We start from the raw sequence: 20,778 nt of genomic DNA on the forward strand, positions 1-20,778 counted from the left end.
ACAGTGTTGACCGTGACAGTCTTCACAGGAACGGTGTTGACACTGACAGTCTTCACAGTAACGGAGTTGACAGTGACAGTCTTTTACAGTAACAGTGTTAAGAGTGACAGTCTTTTACAGTAACAGTGTTGACAGTGACAGTCTTCACAGTAACGGTGTTGACAGTGACAGTCTTCATAGGAACGGTGTTGACAGTGACAGTCTTCACAGTAACAGTGTTGACATTGACAGTCTTTTACAGTAACAGTGTTGACAGTGACAGTCTTCACACGAACGGTGTTGACAGTCACAGCCTTCACAGGAATGGTGTTGACAATGACAGTCTTCACAGTAGCAGTGTTGACAGTGACAGTCTTCACAGTAACAGTGTTGACAGTGACAGTCTTCACAGGAACGGTGTTGACACTGACAGTCTTCACAGTAACGGTGTTGACAGTGACAGTCTTTTACAGTAACAGTGTTAAGAGTGACAGTCTTTTACAGTAACAGTGTTGACAGTGACAGGCTTTTACAGTAACAATATTGACTAAAAGTCTTAACAGTAACAATATTGACTGAAAGTCTTTACAATATTAATGTTGACTAAAAGTCTTTTCAGTAGCAGTGTTGACAGTGACAGCCTTCACAGGAACGGTGTTGACAGGTCTATCTATCTATCTATCTATCTATCTATCTATCTATCTATCTATCTATCTATCTATCTATGTTTGTCTGTCTGTCTGTCTTTCTATCTATGTCAGTCGTCAGTCTGTCTCTCAGGTCAGTGTAAATGTTGAATGGTTTGAGTTTTGAGGTTACAGTGAGGAATCCTTGTGAAGCTGAGCTCACTGTATTCACAGATCTCGATCTAAACCATCACGCTGAACTCTCAGTTACACTCGACCCTCAGAGTCGTGATTGCCAGCTCTGTCGTTTCTGCGCTGGTTCAGAGGATGTAACAGAGACAGTAAGAAGCCCGACTGAAACAGGCTGCAAAACAAAAGTCACGATTGATGCAGCAAACAAACGCAGCTCCTTCTCTGAGGGGAATCGCAGCGCTGCAGCAGGAACAATAGGTCCATTGGTGGAGGTTTGGTTCCTGAGTGTCACCGCCTGTACTTGGTGGTGAGGGGTTTTGAAGCTAAATGAGCCATTGTCCTTTTCTCTCCCTCCTGTTTCAGACTCACGGCTGTAGGTTACAGGTTGGAGTGCCATCGCTGAACCTTCTGCAGGAGAAATAATCCACCACCGATACATGGATGAGCTGTCCAGATGGGGAGGTAGGTGCTGCTCTACGTCACTTCCTCACTTGCTTTGGTCTGGAAGCAGGTATGTTTGGATGAGGAGCTCAGTGTCTGTTTTGCTTCCTTTGGTCGTAAGACTTCTGTTCTGTACCTGCAGAACCAAAAAGCGTTCTTCAAAGTTAATGCCATAAAGGAAAAATGTTTGGTTCCCTTTCAATAGAAGGTTCTTTAAAAAACATGGAATTAATCCACACTATGGATGGAACAAAAAAGGTGTTCTTCTATGGCAGCAATAAAGATAAAAGCAAAAAGAGCCCTTTTAGGAACATTCATCTGAGTGTACTCTTGGCAACCCAAAGAACCACATTTGAAAAAGAAATGTGTGAGTGTGAAGAACCTTTAAAAAATTGTAAATGTAAAACAATGTAAAGATTCTATATTGACTTATGGGTTCTTGCTAGAACGTTTATGCTATGTGGAGGTTCTATAATTTTCAGAAACATTCATCATATACATGCGTCTCATTTATATGAATCATTTTAAAGAACCTTTCACTGAAAGGTTTGCAAGGGAGCTGAAGTGGACTTTAGGCACCTTTTTAAAGACTTTACGAGGAGGAGCTTTTTTTACTGTCCAGAAAAATTCAGCAGAGAACTGTTGTTCTGCTTTGGTGGTTTTGTTGACCAGTGGTGGTCAGTGATGATGAGAGCTGAACAGTCTGAACATGTTCACAAGTGATGAGTTAACATTGTGTTGTTCTGGACTCGTGCAGCACTGGATTACAGGAGAAACAGTGGGATTGTGGGAGCAGCAGTGGGATTATGGGAACAATCATGGGATTATGGGAGCAACAGTGGGATTATGGGAACAGTCGTGGGATTATGGGAGCAGTAGTTGGATTACGGGAGCAGGAGTTGGGCAGTGTGAGCCATGTTCCCACTACAGAGCTCAGTAACGCTGAGAATAATAACCGATCACATTGATTTATCACTCTACTCAGGCTTTAGCAGAGCTCAGTAACACTGAGATTAATAACCGATCACATTGATTTATCAGTCTACTCAGGCTTTAGCAGAGCTCAGTAACGCTGAGATTAATAACCGATCACATTGATTTATCAGTCTACTCAGACTTTAGCAGCGCTCAGTAACACTGAGATTAATAACTGATCACATTGATTTATCAGTCTACTCAGGCTTTAGCAGAGCTCAGTAACACTGAGATTAATAACCGATCACATTGATTTATCAGTCTACTCAGACTTTAGCAGAGCTCAGTAACACTGAGATTAATAACCGATCACATTGATTTATCAGTCTACTCAGGCTTTAGCAGAGCTCAGTAACACTGAGATTAATAACCGATCACATTGATTTATCAGTCTACTCAGACTTTAGCAGAGCTCAGTAACACTGAGATTAATAACCGATCACATTGATTTATCAGTCTACTCAGGCTTTAGCAGAGCTCAGTAACGCTGAGATTAATAACCGATCACATTGATTTATCAGTCTACTCAGGCTTTAGCAGAGCTCAGTAACGCTGAGATTAATAACCGATCACATTGATTTATCAGTCTACTCAGACTTTAGCAGAGCTCAGTAACGCTGAGATTAATAACCGATCACATTGATTTATCAGTCTACTCAGGCTTTAGCAGAGCTCAGTAACGCTGAGATTAATAACCGATCACATTGATTTATCAGTCTACTCAGACTTTAGCAGAGCTCAGTAATGCTGTGATTAATAACCGATCACATTGATTTATCAGTCTACTCAGGCTTTAGTAGAGCTTAGTAACGCTGAGATTAATAACCGATCACATTGATTTATCAGTCTACTCAGACATTAGCAGAGCTCAGTAACACTGATCACATTGATTTATCAGTCTACTCAGGCTTTAGCAGACCTCAGTAACACTGAGATTAATAACCGATCACATTGATTTATCAGTCTACTCAGACTTTAGCAGAGCTCAGTAACACTGAGATTAATAACCGATCACATTGATTTATCAGTCTACTCAGACTTTCGCAGAGCTCAGTAACACGGAGATTAATAACCGATCACATTGATTTATCAGTCTACTCAGGCTTTAGCAGAGCTCAGTAACGCTGAGATTAATAACCGATCACATTGATTTACCAGTCTACTCAGGCTTTAGCAGAGCTCAGTAACGCTGAGATTAATAACCGATCACATTGATTTATCAGTCTACTCAGACTTTAGCAGAGCTCAGTAATGCTGTGATTAATAACCGATCACATTGATTTATCAGTCTACTCAGGCTTTAGCAGAGCTTAGTAACGCTGAGATTAATAACCGATCACATTGATTTATCAGTCTACTCAGACATTAGCAGAGCTCAGTAACACTGATCACATTGATTTATCAGTCTACTCAGGCTTTAGCAGAGCTCAGTAACACTGAGATTAATAACCGATCACATTGATTTATCAGTCTACTCAGACTTTAGCAGAGCTCAGTAACACTGAGATTAATAACCGATCACATTGATTTATCAGTCTACTCAGGCTTTAGCAGAGCTCAGTAACACTGAGATTAATAACCGATCACATTGATTTATCAGTCTACTCAGACTTTAGCAGAGCTCAGTAACGCTGAGATTAATAACCGATCACATTGATTTATCAGTCTACTCAGACTTTAGCAGAGCTCAGTAACGCTGAGATTAATAACCGATCACATTGATTTATCAGTCTACTCAGGCTTTAGCAGAGCTCAGTAACGCTGAGATTAATAACCGATCACATTGATTTATCAGTCTACTCAGACTTTAGCAGAGCTCAGTAACGCTGAGATTAATAACCGATCACATTGATTTATCAGTCTACTCAGGCTTTAGCAGAGCTCAGTATCGCTGAGATTAATAACCGATCACATTGATTTATCAGTCTACTCAGGCTTTAGCAGAGCTCAGTAACGCTGAGATTAATAACCGATCACATTGATTTATCAGTCTACTCAGGCTTTAGCAGAGCTCAGTAACGCTGATATTAATAATCGATCACATTGATTTATCATTCTACTCAGGCTTTAGCAGAGCTCAGTAACGCTGAGATTAATAACCGATCACATTGATTTATCAGTCTACTCAGCCTTTAGTAGAGCTCAGTAACGCTGAGATTAATAACCGATCACATTGATTTATCAGTCTACTCAGGCTTTAGCAGAGCTCAGTAACGCTGAGATTAATAACCGATCACAATGATTTATCAGTCTACTCAGGCTTTAGCAGAGCTCAGTAACGCTGAGATTAATAACCGATCACATTGATTTATCAGTCTACTCAGGCTTTAGCAGACCTCAGTAACGCTGAGATTAATAACCGATCACATTGATTTATCAGTCTACTCAGGCTTTAGCAGACCTCAGTAACGCTGAGATTAATAACCGATCACATTGATTTATCAGTCTACTCAGGCTTTAGCAGAGCTCAGTAACGCTGAGATTAATAACTGATCACATTGATTTATCAGTCTACTCAGACTTTAGCAGAGCTCAGTAACGCTGAGATTAATAACCGATCACATTGATTTACCAGTCTACTCAGGCTTTAGCAGAGCTCAGTAACGCTGAGATTAATAACCGATCACATTGATTTATCAGTCTACTCAGACTTTAGCAGAGCTCAGTAACGCTGAGATTAATAACCGATCACATTGATTTATCAGTCTACTCAGACTTTAGCAGAGCTCAGTAACGCTGAGATTAATAACCGATCACATTGATTTACCAGTCTACTCAGGCTTTAGCAGAGCTCAGTAACGCTGAGATTAATAACCGATCACATTGATTTATCAGTCTACTCAGACTTTAGCAGAGCTCAGTAACGCTGAGATTAATAACCGATCACATTGATTTACCAGTCTACTCAGGCTTTAGCAGAGCTCAGTAACGCTGAGATTAATAACCGATCACATTGATTTATCAGTCTACTCAGACTTTAGCAGAGCTCAGTAACACTGAGATTAATAACTGATCACATTGATTTATCAGTCTACTCAGACTTTAGCAGAGCTCAGTAACGCTGAGATTAATAACTGATCACATTGATTTATCAGTCTACTCGGGCTTTTTACACAGGTAGGTGAAGGTGGTGTTAGGAGTCTTGCCTTATTGGTCTAGTGTAGGGTGGTTACCCAGGTGGGGATTGAACCCCAGTCTACAGCGTAGAAGGCAGAGGTGTTACCCACTACACTAACCAACCACTGAACATTAACTGAGGTGGAATAAGTGACATACATAAGGTGGTTCTAAAGCTGCATAGGGTAAAGGAATGTTTTAAACAGAGAACAGTATTGAGAACATGAAGAACAGTGAGTGGCCTTGTCTGTGTGAGATCTGGCAGTGTTGATTCTGGTGAGTCAGTATTCATATGAGTGAAGCAGGGACCCTGGTTGGGATGGGCATCACGTCCCGTTCAAGGATGATGAAACCTAGCCTTATTTACTTTTGGCCTGACAAGGACACAATAATAAAAACAGAGTGTCCTGCAGTCAGTGACCCGGGGTCATTGAACAGAAAGGGTCACTGAACACTCAGAAATGGTACTGGGGGTAAACGAGTTTAATCTGGGTCATTTGGCCATTTTAACGGAAACCTCTGTCAGCTTGCTTCACCTGGCTGGTAGCTCATCTGTTGATGCAGTTTGTGTTAGACGTCCTCTAGTCTTGTATCAGCCTACAGCAGTTTAGCCCCACCCATTCAGCTACAGCGGTTTAGCCCCACCCATTCAGCTACAGCGGTTTAGCCCCACCCATTCAGCTACAGCAGTTTAGCCCCACCCATTCAGCAACAGCGGTTTAGCCCTACCCATTCAGCTACAGCAGTTAAGCCCCACCCATTCAGCTACAGCGGTTTAGCTCCACCGTTCAGCTGCAGCGGTTTAGCTCCACCGTTCAGCTGCAGCGGTTTAGCCCCACCCATTCAGCTACAGCGGTTTAGCTCCACCCATTCAGCTACAGCGGTTTAGCTCCACCGTTCATCTACAGCGGTTTAACTCCACCGTTCAGTTACAGCGGTTTAGTCCCACCCATTCAGCTACAGCGGTTTAGTCCCACCCATTCAGCTACAGCGGTTTAGCCCCACCGTTCAGCTACAGCGGTTTAGCTCCACCGTTCAGCTACAGCGGTTTAGCTCTACCGTTCAGCTACAGCAGTTTAGCTCCACCGTTCAGCTGCAGCGGTTTAGCTCCACCGTTCAGCTACAGCGGTTTAGCCCCACCGTTCAGCTACAGCGGTTTAGCCCCACCGTTCAGCTACGTCGGTTTAGCCCCACCGTTCAGCTACAGCGGTTTAGCCCCACCGTTCAGCTACGTCGGTTTAGCCCCACCGTTCAGCTACAGCGGTTTAGCCCCACCGTTCAGCTACAGCGGTTTAGCTCCACCGTTCAGCTACAGCGGTTTAGCCCCACCGTTCAGCTACAGCGGTTTAGCCCCACCGTTCAGCTACAGCGGTTTAGCCCCACCGTTCAGCTACAGCGGCGTAGCTCCACCGTTCAGCTACAGCGGTTTAGCTCCACCGTTCAGCTGCAGCGGTTTAGCTCCACCGTTCAGCTACAGCGGTTTAGCTCCACCGTTCAGCTACAGCGGTTTAGCCCTACCGTTCAGCTACGTCGGTTTAGCCCCACCGTTCAGGTACAGCGGTTTAGCTCCACCAATTCAGCTACAGCAATTTAGCTCCACCCATTCAGCTACAGCGGTTTAGCTCCACCATTCAGCTACAGCGGTTTAGCTCCACCGTTCAGCTACAGCGGTTTAGCTTCACCGTTCAGCTACAGCGGTTTAGCTCCACCGTTCAGCTACAGCGGTTTAGCCTCACCGTTCCGCTACTGCGGTTTAGCTCCACCGTTCAGCTGCAGCGGTTTAGCTCCACCCATTCAGCTGCAGCGGTTTAGCCCCACCGTTCAGCTACAGCGGTTTAGCTCCACCGTTCAGCTACAGCGGTTTAGCCCCACCGTTCATCTACAGCGGTTTAGCTCCACCGTTCAGCTACAGAGGTTTAGCTCCACCGTTCAGCTACAGCGGTTTAGCCCCACCCATTCAGCTACAGCGGTTTAGCCCCACCGTTCAGCTACAGCGGTTTAGCTACAGCGATTTAGCTCCACCGTTCAGCTACAGCGGTTTAGCCCCACCGTTCAGCTACAGCGGTTTAGCTCCACCGTTCAGCTACAGCGGTTTAGCTCCACCGTTCAGGTACAGCGTTTTAGCTCCACCGTTCACCTACAGCGGTTTAGCTCCACCAATTCAGCTACAGCGATTTAGCTCCACCGTTCAGCTACAGCGGTTTAGCTCCACCGTTCAGCTACGGCGGTTTAGCTCCACCGTTCAGCTACGGCGGTTTAGCCCCACCGTTCAGCTACGGCGTTTTAGCTCCACCGTTCAGCTACAGCGGTTTAGCTCCACCAATTCAGCTACAGCGATTTAGCTCCACCGTTAAGTTACAGCGATTTAGCTCCACCGTTCAGCTGCAGCGGTTTAGCTCCACCCATTCAGCTGCAGCGGTTTAGCCCCACCGTTCAGCTACAGCGGTTTAGCTCCACCGTTCAGCTACAGCGGTTTAGCTCCACCGTTCAGCTACAGCGGTTTAGCCCCACCGTTCAGCTACAGAGGTTTAGCTCCACCGTTCAGCTACAGCGGTTTAGCCCCACCGTTCAGCTACAGCGGTTTAGCTACAGCGATTTAGCTCCACCGTTCAGCTACAGCGGTTTAGCCCCACCGTTCAGCTGGAGCGGTTTAGTCCCACCGTTCAGCTACAGCGATTTAGTCCCACCGTTCAGCTACAGCGGTTTAGCCCCACCGTTCAGCTACAGCGGCGTAGCTCCACCGTTCAGCTACAGCGGTTTAGCTCCACCGTTCAGCTACAGCGGTTTAGCTCCACCGTTCAGCTACAGCGGTTTAGCTCCACCGTTCAGATGGAGCGGTTTAGCCCCACCGTTCGGCTGCAGCGGTTTAGTCCCACCGTTCGGCTACAGCGGTTTAGCCCTACCGTTCAGGTACGTCGGTTTAGCCCCACCGTTCAGGTACAGCGGTTTAGCTCCACCAATTCAGCTACAGCAATTTAGCTCCACCCATTCAGCTACAGCGGTTTAGCTCCACCATTCAGCTACAGCGGTTTAGCTCCACCGTTCAGCTACAGCGGTTTAGCTTCACCGTTCAGCTACAGCGGTTTAGCTCCACCGTTCAGCTACAGCGGTTTAGCCTCACCGTTCCGCTACTGCGGTTTAGCTCCACCGTTCAGCTGCAGCGGTTTAGCTCCACCCATTCAGCTGCAGCGGTTTAGCTCCACCGTTCAGCTACAGCGGTTTAGCCCCACCGTTCATCTACAGCGGTATAGCTCCACCGTTCAGCTACAGAGGTTTAGCTCCACCGTTCAGCTACAGCGGTTTAGCCCCACCCATTCAGCTACAGCGGTTTAGCCCCACCGTTCAGCTACAGCGGTTTAGCTACAGCGATTTAGCTCCACCGTTCAGCTACAGCGGTTTAGCCCCACCGTTCAGCTACAGCGGTTTAGCTCCACCGTTCAGCTACAGCGGTTTAGCTCCACCGTTCAGGTACAGCGTTTTAGCTCCACCGTTCACCTACAGCGGTTTAGCTCCACCAATTCAGCTACAGCGATTTAGCTCCACCGTTCAGCTACGGCGGTTTAGCTCCACCGTTCAGCTACGGCGGTTTAGCTCCACCGTTCAGCTACGGCGGTTTAGCCCCACCGTTCAGCTACAGCGTTTTAGCTCCACCGTTCAGCTACAGCGGTTTAGCTCCACCCATTCAGCTACAGCGATTTAGCTCCACCGTTCAGTTACAGCGATTTAGCTCCACCGTTCAGCTGCAGCGGTTTAGCTCCACCCATTCAGCTGCAGCGGTTTAGCCCCACCGTTCAGCTACAGCGGTTTAGCTCCACCGTTCAGCTACAGCGGTTTAGCCCCACCGTTCAGCTACAGAGGTTTAGCTCCACCGTTCAGCTACAGCGGTTTAGCTACAGCGATTTAGCTCCACCGTTCAGCTACAGCGGTTTAGCTACAGCGATTTAGCTCCACCGTTCAGCTACAGCGGTTTAGCCCCACCGTTCAGCTGGAGCGGTTTAGTCCCACCGTTCAGCTACAGCGATTTAGTCCCACCGTTCAGCTACAGCGGTTTAGCCCCACCGTTCAGCTACAGCGGCGTAGCTCCACCGTTCAGCTACAGCGGTTTAGCTCCACCGTTCAGCTACAGCGGTTTAGCTCCACCGTTCAGCTACAGCGGTTTAGCTCCACCGTTCAGATAGAGCGGTTTAGCCCCACCGTTCGGCTGCAGCGGTTTAGTCCCACCGTTCGGCTACAGCGGTTTAGCCCTACCGTTCAGGTACAGCGTTTTAGCTCCACCAATTCAGCTACAGCGATTTAGCTCCACCGTTCAGCTGCAGCGGTTTAGCTCCACCGTTCAGCTACAGCGGTTTAGCTCCACCGTTCAGCTACGGCGGTTTAGCTCCACCGTTCAGCTACGGCGGTTTAGCCCCACCGTTCAGCTATGGCGTTTTAGCTCCACCGTTCACCTACAGCGGTTTAACTCCACCGTTCAGCTACGGCGTTTTAGCTCCACCGTTCACCTACAGCGGTTTAGCTCCACCGTTCAGCTGCAGCGGTTTAGCTCCACCGTTCAGCTACGGCGGTTTAGCTCCACCGTTCAGCTACGGCGGTTTAGCTCCACCGTTCAGCTACGGCGGTTTAGCCCCACCGTTCAGCTACGGCGTTTTCACTCCACCGTTCAGCTACAGCGGTTTAGCTCCACCAATTCAGCTACAACGATTTAGCTCCACCGTTCAGTTACAGCAGTTTAGCTCCACCCATTCAGCTACAGCGGTTTAGCTCCACCATTCAGCTACAGCGGTTTAGCTCCACCAATTCAGCTACAGCGGTTTAGCCCCACCCATTCAGCTACAGCGGTTTAGCCCCACCGTTCAGCTACAGCGGTTTCGCTCCACCGTTCAGCTGCAGCGATTTAGCTCCACCGTTCAGCTGCAGCGGTATAGCCCCACCGTTCAGCTGCAGCGGTTTAGTCCCACCGTTCAGCTACGGCGGTTTAGCTCCACCGTTCACCTACAGCGGTTTAGCTCCACCGTTCAGCTGCAGCGGTTTAGCTCCACCGTTCAGCTACAGCGGTTTAGCTCCACCGTTCAGCTACAACAGTTTAGCCCCACCATTCAGCTGCAGCGGTTTAGTCCCACCGTTCAGCTACGGCGGTTTAGCCCCACCGTTCAGCTACAGCGGTTTAGCTCCACCGTTCAGCTACGGCGGTTTAGCTCCACCGTTCAGCTACGGCGGTTTAGCTCCACCGTTCAGCTACGGCGGTTTAGCCCCACCGTTCAGCTACGGCGTTTTAGCTCCACCGTTCACCTACGGCGGTTTAACTCCACCGTTCAGCTACGGCGGTTTAGCTCCACCAATTCAGCTACAGCGATTTAGCTCCACCGTTCAGCTGCAGCGATTTAGCTCCACCGTTCAGCTGCAGCGGTATAGCCCCACCGTTCAGCTGCAGCGGTTTAGCTCCACCATTCAGCTACAGCGGTTTAGCTCCACCAATTCAGCTACAGCGGTTTAGCCCCACCCATTCAGCTACAGCGGTTTAGCCCCACCGTTCAGCTACAGCGGTTTAGCCCCACCGTTCAGCTACAGCGATTTAGCTCCACCGTTCAGCTACAGCGGTTTAGCCCCACCGTTCAGCTGCAGCGGTTTAGTCCCACCGTTCAGCTACAGCGGTTTAGCCCCACCATTCAGCTACAGCGGTTTAGCTCCACCGTTCAGCTACAGCGGTTTAGCTCCACCGTTCAGCTACAGCGGTTTAGCTCCACCGTTCAGCTACAGCGGTTTAGCCCCACCGTTCAGCTGCAGCGGTTTAGTCCCACCGTTCAGCTGCAGCGGTTTATCCCCACCGTTCAGCTACAGCGGTTTAGCTCCACCGTTCAGCTACAGCGGTTTAGCTCCACCGTTCAGCTACAGCGGTTTAGCCCTACCGTTCAGCTACAGCGGTTTAGCTCCACCGTTCAGCTACAGCGGTTTAGCTCCACCGTTCAGCTACAGCGGTTTAGCTCCACCGTTCAGCTACGTCGGTTTAGCTCCACCGTTCAGCTACGTCGGTTTAGCTCCACCGTTCAGCTACAGCGGTTTAGCTCCACCGTTCAGCTACAGCGGTTTAGCCCCACCGTTCAGCTGCAGCGGTTTAGTCCCACCGTTCAGCTGCAGCGGTTTAGCTCCACCGTTCGGCTACAGCGGTTTAGCTCCACCGTTCGGCTACAGCGGTTTAGCTCCACCGTTCAGGTACAGCGTTTTAGCTCCACCGTTCACCTACAGCGGTTTAGCTCCACCCATTCAGCTACAGCGATTTAGCTCCACCGTTCAGCTACAGCGTTTTAGCTCCACCGTTCAGCTACAGCGGTTTAGCTCCACCCATTCAGCTACAGCGGTTTAGCTCCACCGTTCACCTACAGCGGTTTAGCTCCACCAATTCAGCTACAGCGGTTTAGCTCCACCGTTCAGTTACAGCGATTTAGCTCCACCGTTCAGTTACAGCGGTTTAGCTCCACCCATTCAGCTACAGCGGTTTAGCTCCACCGTTCAGCTACAGCGGTTTAGCTCCACCGTTCAGTTACAGCGATTTAGCTCCACCGTTCAGTTACAGCGGTTTAGCTCCACCCATTCAGCTACAGCGGTTTAGCTCCACCGTTCAGCTACAGCGGTTTAGCTCCACCGTTCAGCTACGTCGGTTTAGCCCCACCGTTCAGCTACAGCGGTTTAGCCCCACCGTTCAGCTACAGCGATTTAGCTCCACCGTTCACCTACAGCGGTTTAGCTCCACCAATTCAGCTACAGCAATTTAGCTCCACCCATTCAGCTACAGCGGTTTAGCTCCACCATTCAGCTACAGCGGTTTAGCTCCACCGTTCAGCTACAGCGGTTTAGCTTCACCGTTCAGCTACAGCGGTTTAGCTCCACCGTTCAGCTACAGCGGTTTAGCCTCACCGTTCCGCTACTGCGGTTTAGCTCCACCGTTCACCTACAGCGGTTTAGCTCCACCAATTCAGCTACAGCGGTTTAGCTCCACCGTTCAGCTACGGCGGTTTAGCTCCAACCATTCAGCTGCAGCGGTTTAGCTCCACCATTCAGCTACAGTGGTTTAGCTCCACCGTTCAGCTACAGCGGTTTAGCTCCACCCATTCAGCTACAGCGGTTTAGCTCCACCGTTCAGCTACGGCGGTTTAGCCCCACCATTCAGCTACAGCGGTTTACCTCCACCTCATCCTGCCTCGAGCGGGGGGACAGTGAAACGCAGAGCCTCATGAGCCAGCTAGTCAGCTGGCTCTCCTCTTCCAGAGGATCATTGCCTCTGGACCTACATAACCCCCCCTCCATCCACCCCCAGACACACACACACACACACACACATACATACATTACTCCCCCACCCAAGCAAACACACACAGTACTCATACATTTAGGATCCTGGGGGCAGGCATGTTGCCGGGGGTCAATGAGGTCGACCCGCTGACATAGCCTCACTCGTCTCCTGACGACTGTCTGTCCCTCAGTTTTTACTGCACTTTAGACATTCAGGGCTTTTGAGGGGACGGTGTAGATGGACACTGCAGACCAGTGGCCCGGTGCTTAGCCCATGTTTGCCCACACACCTGTCCCCCCAATTTTAACTACACCATAGTATCACACACTACCCCACATTCATATACACCAACTCCTGCACTCAACACTTCACTGGAGGTGGAAGGGTGGGAAGGTCATCCCTCACCCGTTTCCTGCTCCTTACCGGGGCGGGGTGTTGAACGCCGGAACAGGGGCTGGGCCGGGGGCATTCCTGGCATTCTGGGGTTGCTGCCCGGGCCCCCGCCGCCCCCGCCGCGGAGGGTGGCCTGTATGGCGGTGCCAGTCATGTGGCATTGTATGGTTGGGTGGGTGTGGGCGTCTGTGCGCCCGCGCGCATTCTTCCCTGGCGTGCGCCCTCGGACTCGTGTGCAGTCGTGCATGTTCCTCCCGTGTGTGCGCCCCCCCGCACGTGTGCACGTTCGTCCCATGTATGCATCCATATACAAACTGTTACTGGCTGGCCTTTCCATTCGCCCCCACCTCATCTAGGGGGACGGGGGGGTGTATATATGGGTGGGTGTTTGTACATATTGGGGTGATGTGTATGTATATATGTGGGTGTATGTATGTATGTAGGAATGTATATAGGTGTGGAGGTATGTGTGCGTAGGTGTATATATAGGGGTGGAGGAATATAAGGGAGTGAAGGTATGTAGATGTATATATGAGGTTGAGTGTATGTGAGGACAGCTGGTTCTGGGTCGGGGGATTGTTGTCCCCGGTCCTCTCCCGGCTGCTCCCCTGTGGTTGCTACTTCCCCCCCAGATGGGGGGCGCCTTGGGGCTTCAGGGCCTGGCCTGGTACTCCGGCGTGACGGTTGGCCCGCTCCCCTGGGTGGTTGGGCTCCGGGGCGGCTCAGGGCCCATCGTCGGGGATGGGGCCCTGCTGGGTGGCGGTTGGCTCTCGGGCGTATGAGGCGCTGGGTCTTTGCTGCTGCCTCGTGATGGGGAGGGGCATCCTGGGGGCGGCTCTGGTTCCTCTGGTTCCCCTGGACCTGCGCTCCATGGCTGGGGGGGGGTGCTGTCCGGAGTCCCCCTCTCCCTTCCGCTAGGGTGGGCATGCAGGGGTCACTGGGAGATACGGCCCAGGGTCTCCACTGCTCCTGGGGGGGCCGCGGCGGGCGGGATTCCCTGGTCTTTCTCTGCCTTCCTCTGGCCTCTGGGGGGATGTTGTCGCAGCTTTCTGCCCCCGATATTGAGTGCATCTTGTGACAAATTTATACTGTACTGCACTCACAAACACACACACTCACATACACATACATCACAGTCATTTGTGCAGCGCTGTGTTTTTCTTTTTTTCTGCCCTTATGTTATTTCCCTTTTTTATTCCCCCCCGCTTATCTCTCCTCTCCCTTCTTTACAGATTCCCCTGGCCTGTCAAGTCTGGCATGATGCTAACACATTTTCATTAAAATATCAAATGTATAAACAAAATGAAATCAAATAATTAAAAAATAAATAAAGAAAAAGAAACACTGACAAGATGAGCCTATAATCTATAGTGCTCATTTTGGAAAAGTAAATCTGTTTGGTACAGTAACGCAGTCTGACCATAATTCTGATTGCAAATCTGCCAGACAAGACAGGCAAAAAAAAAAAAAAACGCAGCCCTGTTTTTGTTTTGTACAGCCTGTCTATTCGAGCACCTGCAGTGATAGGGAGACAGCAGACTGCAGTTCTAGGAGGTTCGTTCAGTGCACAATGTTGGATCAGAATCTTGGAGTCTGCCTCACAGAACCAGCCAAGCACAACAGTCTTATCCGTCATCTTATCTGGCAGAGCTCCCTTCACATGCCTCTCATTCCAGAGTCAGTGATCCGAGGAGAGACCTCTGCCACAGCAAGACGTTCGTATACAGATGCTTTTAAATCTGTTGAGATGAATTCCAGTATAAGTTCTGGTGCAAATGAAGGAATCCCCACATGTAGTCCGTGTTCATCCAGCTAATAAATAAATCACAGACTGGACTCCCAGCGTTTTTGTTTAGCTGAACTTTTCGGCTTCGTGAAACATCCTGAACATGCTGAATTATGTTAATGAATGGCTCTTTGGCTGGAACGTTGTTTCTAGAAGGTTCTTTGAGATGAAATAAACCCTCGACCGACTCTCAGTAACACGTCACAAACATGTCGCTGCTGTCAGAATAAAACCTCACATCTGTTTTTCTGTTTTTGGCATAATTTGGAAGTTTGAATGGACCAAAAGTTTTCACAACAGGGACATGAGGGTTAGGATTAGGTTTTTGGGTTGAGGTTAAGATTCAGGTTAAGATTAGGGCCAGGGTGAGGGTTAGGATTAGGTTTTTGGGTTGAGGTTAAGATTCAGGTTAAGATTAGGGCCAGGGTGAGGGTTAGGATTAGGTTTTTGGGTTTAGGTTAAGATTCAGGTTAAGATTAGGGCCAGGGTAAGGGTTGGGATTAGGTTTTTGGGTTGAGTTTAAGGTTAGGATTAGCGCCAGAGTGAGGGTTGGGATTAGGTTTTTGGGCTTAGATTAAGATTCAGGTTAAGATTAGGGCCAGGGTGAGGGTTAGGATTAGGTTTTTGGGTTGAGCTTAAGGTTAGGGTTAGGATTAGGGCCAGAGTGAGGGTTGGGATTAGGTTTTTAGGTTGAGGTTAAGATTCAGGTTAAGATTAGGGCCAGGGTGAGGGTTGGGATTAGGTTTTGGGGTTGAGGTGTTAAGGTTAGGTGTTAGGATTAGGGCCAGAGTGAGGGTTGGGATTAGGTTTTTGGGTTTAGGTTAAGATTCAGGTTAAGATTAGGGCCAGGGTGAGGGTTAGGATTAGGGCCAGAGTGAGGGTTGGGATTAGGTTTTTGGGTTTAGGTTCCAATTGAGGTTAGGATTAGGGCCAGGGTGAAGGTTAGGATTAGGGCCAGAGTGAGGGTTGGGATTAGGTTTTTGGGTTTAGGTTCCAATTGAGGTTAGGATTAGGGCCAGGGTGAGGGTTAGGATTAGGTTTTTGGGTTGAGGTTAAGATTCAGGTTAGGCTTATAGCCAGGGTGAGGGTTAAGATTAGGGCCAGGGTGAGGGTTAGGATCAGGTTTTGGGTTGAAGTTAAGATTCAGGTTAAGATTAGGGCCAGGGTGTGGGTTAGGATTAGGTTTTTGGGTTGAGGTTAAGATTAGGGTTAGGATTAGGGCCAGAGTGAGGGTTGGGATTAGGTTTTTGGGTTTAGGTTAAGATTCAGGTTAACATTAGGGCCAGGGTGAGGGTTAGGATTAGGTTTTTGGGTTTAGGTTAAGATTCAGGTTAGGATTAGGGCCAGGGTGAGGGTTAGGATTAGGGCCAGGGTGAGGGTTAGGATTAGGTCTTTGTAATGTCAGTAATGTATCAACAGACCATCTACAAGACAAACTGTAATGTATTCAGATGGAAAAAGACATGGAGTCACTCAGTGTTGAGAAATAAATCTGGAATCACATTTTAATTTGCATTTCTAAAACAAACACTGGCGCAAGTCTAAAGCTCTAATTTAGTCAGCAGTTAAAGGGAGCGCTTAACGATCTCAACGACCTTAATGAGCTGCTGGACTTGGGTAAATGAAAGACTCTATGGCTTCAGCCGAGCTGAGCCGAGACAATGGAAATGAATATAAGGCTCCTCTGAGACGAAATCCAACACGACAAAAATGTTGATTGTTCCCAGACAGCTGTGTCCAAGTTTAGACAAAATGGGAAGGTTATGAAAGGAAAACAAAGCATGTCACCCAAAACTATAAAAAACAGCAGCCGCAGACCCAACCAGAGGAAAGCGAAGCTGAAGAGAAGCAGTTCTGTGCCGATGATTCAGTGATGAGTCATGACTCTGTGCTGGCTGAGATGATGATGCTGGAATGTTTGTCTGGTGGTTTTAATAAAAAGATATGAAGACAACTGCCTGAAAAAACAACCACATTTCCATTTCAGCTGTCATACAGAGTTTCATGGCATCATCACCTCCGTGGACAGGAGACACGGTTGATGATGGTTGTTTTTCAGGATGGTGATCTCACCACAGAGCGAGAAGTGTTACAGCTTTTCTGCAGGAAATGCAAATCAGCTCCGATGTGGCCCACAAACAGTCCAGATCTCAGGCTGACTGGACATTTATTTTGGAAATGAAAACTTGGTCCATGTTAAGGCTCCATCCTTCAAAGCCGATCTGTCGGCCGTTACTGGAGAAGGCTGGACCAGCTGGGGGTACAGCAGTGTCTCATAATTGCTGAAGCCCAAAGAATTCAGGCCGTCATAAAAGCCTGCAGAGGAGCAACTGATGACGACGTTGAGTGACTACAGTTTTTCTACTTCTTTATCTGGAAAAAAGACGGCATTAATCAGCTGTACCTAATTTAATCTTAAGGTGTTTCACGAAGCCAGACTTTTCAGCTATGAAACAAAAATAGTTTGGTGTCACATCTGTGATTTCTTCATTTTCTATGGAGTGAAAGATTGCGGAGAACATGCTCCCAAGTGTGGTGATTCCATTTTTTCCCAGGGGTGGTAAAAACCTTTGGAATCAGCTGCCTTATTAATTTGCTTTTTAAAATCTTTACTTATCTCATTCATGATAATAATGTAAACAATGTGGATTGAAAAACTTATGACTCAGCAAAAATTTCTTTTCTGAGAACTTTTAAAGCATTTCAAGAATTCTGAAAACATGAATTTAATAAACGATATACAGTGTATTTTTGTAAGAACTTAAGTCCAGATATTAATTTAATCCATTCCTACATGTTTATTTACAGCTTCGCACTGAAAGACAAACAGACTGCAGTCATTTTAATGAGACCAGATTCAGTTTTGATGCTCACAGCGATTTCGGAAATGTTAACCTTGATCTGTCTGCCTATCTGACAGGAGACCGGGGCTACAGGGCGGAGGAATATTGTACTGCGGTGCCATCTAGTGGTTGAGAAATTACTCACAATTAATCCCTGCAATTACAGATATTCCACAAGTTTGCTTATTTTGCAGTTTGCTTATTTTGGTGATAATTGTGATATTTGTGCAGAATTAATGAGCACATTTGAATAAACTCAGCGTGTTGCTTCGTTTCAGTGAGCGCTAACAGGGTGGAGACCTGCCCTGTGAAAAGAGTCTATTTCATTAAACTGAAGTTTGGATTTTCTTTTCTCTATTAGCGTTTTCATTTGAGATATTACTATGAAATACCAGAATAATGACTAAAAGGAAAGGATAAATATCTGTTTTAGATGTACTTTTAGAAATGGCTCCTAGGCGTTTCATTTCATTTTCCATTTTGGCAGGATATTTGCGCAGATGTTTGGAAAAAGAAATGGCAAAAAGTCATTTGTATTTACATTTTATTGTTTTTTAATCTCTTTTTTGGCAGGATTTGCCTCCCTTAGACGATTGTGTGTAGATATAGTGTAGTGAGCATAACTGGGCGTTACTTTGATGGCTTGTGGTCTGTTTCTTTGTGTCTTCTGTATGGTGTACGCTGGTCATGACTCCCTGATTTTTCTAGTTTCTAGTTTGTATTGCCTTTTTAAACAGTGTCTGTAAACCGAACTTCAGAAAATATAGATAATACATTTCTCCTTAATGATGCGTCTTACCTTCCTACTGACCAGGGTCCTTGATCTTGAGCTAAGGTCACTGGGGTTGACCTGTCAGACTCTCGGTGATGAAGTGCTTGGTGAAAGCCACATGATCTCTGTTTGTAGATATAAGCCTCTTTATTGAGGGTGAGACCAACAGCAGTGAAGTAGAACCTTTTAGAACCTGCTCAGAAGTGCAGGCTGACTGTTGGAGCTCCAGCGTGTCTGAAGCAGCTCTTTTGAAAAGGAGATATTGGTTCATGGTGACTCTCACGGCTGGGGGCTCTACAGCGGTGAAGCCTGGAGCTGGAGTGAGCTGAGCTAACCCGGCTCGCTGCGCTCCTCTGGGGCTGCGGCCGAGCGCCCATCTCTCTCTGATCCGGCTCGCTCCCTCACTGCCAGCCCACATGACCCGCGACGTGAGGAAGAGTCCGGGGGGCTCGCCTTAGCCAACTCATGACGAGGGCCGTTTTGACAGGTTCATGTTGAAGACGAAGGACTTCCAGCTCTCTTCTGAACTGTGTGCTTATGTGTATGTGTTGCAGAAACAAGAGTTAACCCTTTAAACTCTAAATTACCCCCCATACGGGGTCCACACTACAGTTCACTCTCATGACTATAGAATATTTATAATAGCAATTATAATCATTAGAATTGTAGTACTCTTGGTCTTGGTCTTGACATCATTTGGACTTGGTCTTGTCTCAGTCTCGACATCATTTGGACTTGGTCCATGTGCTTGTGTTGTGTTTTCTTCCCAGTAGTCCATGTGCTTTTTTGTTTTGGTTTTCACAATCCTGCCCCCCTTGTTTTGTGACTCCGCCCCTGATTGTTTCCCACCTGTCCCTCATTATCCTGGTGTGTATTTAAGCCCTGTGTTTGCCCCGGTCTGTGCTGGTCTTTGTTTGATATGTGTGATGTTTCATCCTGTCTGATGTATTGTATTGTATTGTGCTGTTTTGTGCTGTGTTGTATTGTATTATCGTGGTGTTTGGTTCTTGTTTGAGGTTTTGTGGTCATTTTGTCATGTCTATCCCTCCTGCTCTCCGTATCGGCTGTTTGAACCTGGACTGTTTTGACTATGACCCTCGATTTGCCCAAAATAAAACTCGCTTATCTCAGCGTATGCGTCCACCTCATCGCTCCCCACTGTTACAGACAGAAGAACTTCACCATCATTTTCTTTTTAAAACTTAACAATGAACAACAAACAACTTTTATTTTTTCCTTTTTAAATTTTTTACTAGTTGCTCAATGTGTCCACAACACATTACAAAACAGTAAGTTTTGCTTGTGTAGCAGATTTTTCCAGAAAAGAGCCACAAAGTGCTTCACAGCATAATTAGATGCACTGAAAAATAAATAATTAAAATAATGAAATCATGCTCTCTCTTATGAAAACAGCTGTGGATAATTTAGAGTAGGTAAAGAAATACTGTATAATTGTTCACAGAAGATACGGAAAGAACTACACCGTAAAAAACAAACGTCAGATCAACTTAAAACTATAAGGTCAATGATCACACAGGTTGTCTTGAGCTAAATCAACATGAGGACACATTTATGGCATTTAGCTGATGCTCTTATCCAGAGCAACTTACAATTTGGTCTTGCCCAAGGACTCTTATTGGTATAGTGCAGGGTGCTTGCCCTGGTGGGGGATTGAACCCCAGTCTACAGTGTAGAAGGCAGAGGTGTTAACCACTACACTATCCCAACCACTTGGGAACCAGAACCATTTCTAGTTCTAGTTCTTAGACACTGAACCTAGTACTCTGAACCAGAGTTCACCCAACTCAAACTTTTTAGTTTAGTCAAAAATCACGCTCGGAATTTTAAGATACTGAACAATTCAGAGTAGATGCTGAATAATCTGCAGTATTTACTGAATGGGACCCTCATCAAGCAGTTAATCACTATTTACATCTAATTGGTCAACAGCAATGTCCTTAGCCGAGATCAAAGACTCTGATACCAATAATAATAATAATAGAGTAATTAGCCCTTAGATCTAAGGGTTAATGGAAAAGATGTTAAGTTTGCTAATGAAGCCTCATGAAGTTTAATGTAATAATCACAGCAAGGTTCTTATAAAGAGATTAGAGTCATTAAGTGGCGTATGGCAGCGGCAGAGCAGGCTGAGCTCTGTAAACAGCCCTCAGTGAAGAAGCTCTCAAACCAAACGCGACAGCTTGATGAATGCGCTGCAGAGTTTCATAACAGTCGTCACTGCTGGCAGAGAAAAGCTGCAATTTCTCAGAGCTTCTGAAACGAGAGTCTGAGAGCAAACGACTACTGATGAGTCCTTTAATGTCACACATCACTTACGGGGTTCTTTACAGATATGGATCATTAAAGCC

The 20,778-nt window shown here is 47.3% G+C and overlaps 1 protein-coding gene across 1 annotated transcript in view; it reads left to right on the plus strand.

Annotated features, from left to right (window-relative positions):
• The first annotated feature begins 1,075 nt into the window (after positions 1-1,075).
• Positions 1,076-20,778, plus strand: part of gjc2 (gap junction protein gamma 2) — a 52,247-nt gene continuing 32,544 nt past the window's right edge. The window contains exon 1 of the mRNA XM_037532346.1: positions 1,076-1,259. The gene's annotated coding sequence lies outside the window, so the exon portion shown is untranslated. The remainder of the gene's footprint in view (positions 1,260-20,778) is intronic.

Source organism: Pygocentrus nattereri, chromosome 2 (assembly GCF_015220715.1).
Source record: "Pygocentrus nattereri isolate fPygNat1 chromosome 2, fPygNat1.pri, whole genome shotgun sequence".
Taxonomy (NCBI): Eukaryota; Metazoa; Chordata; class Actinopteri; order Characiformes; family Serrasalmidae; genus Pygocentrus; species Pygocentrus nattereri.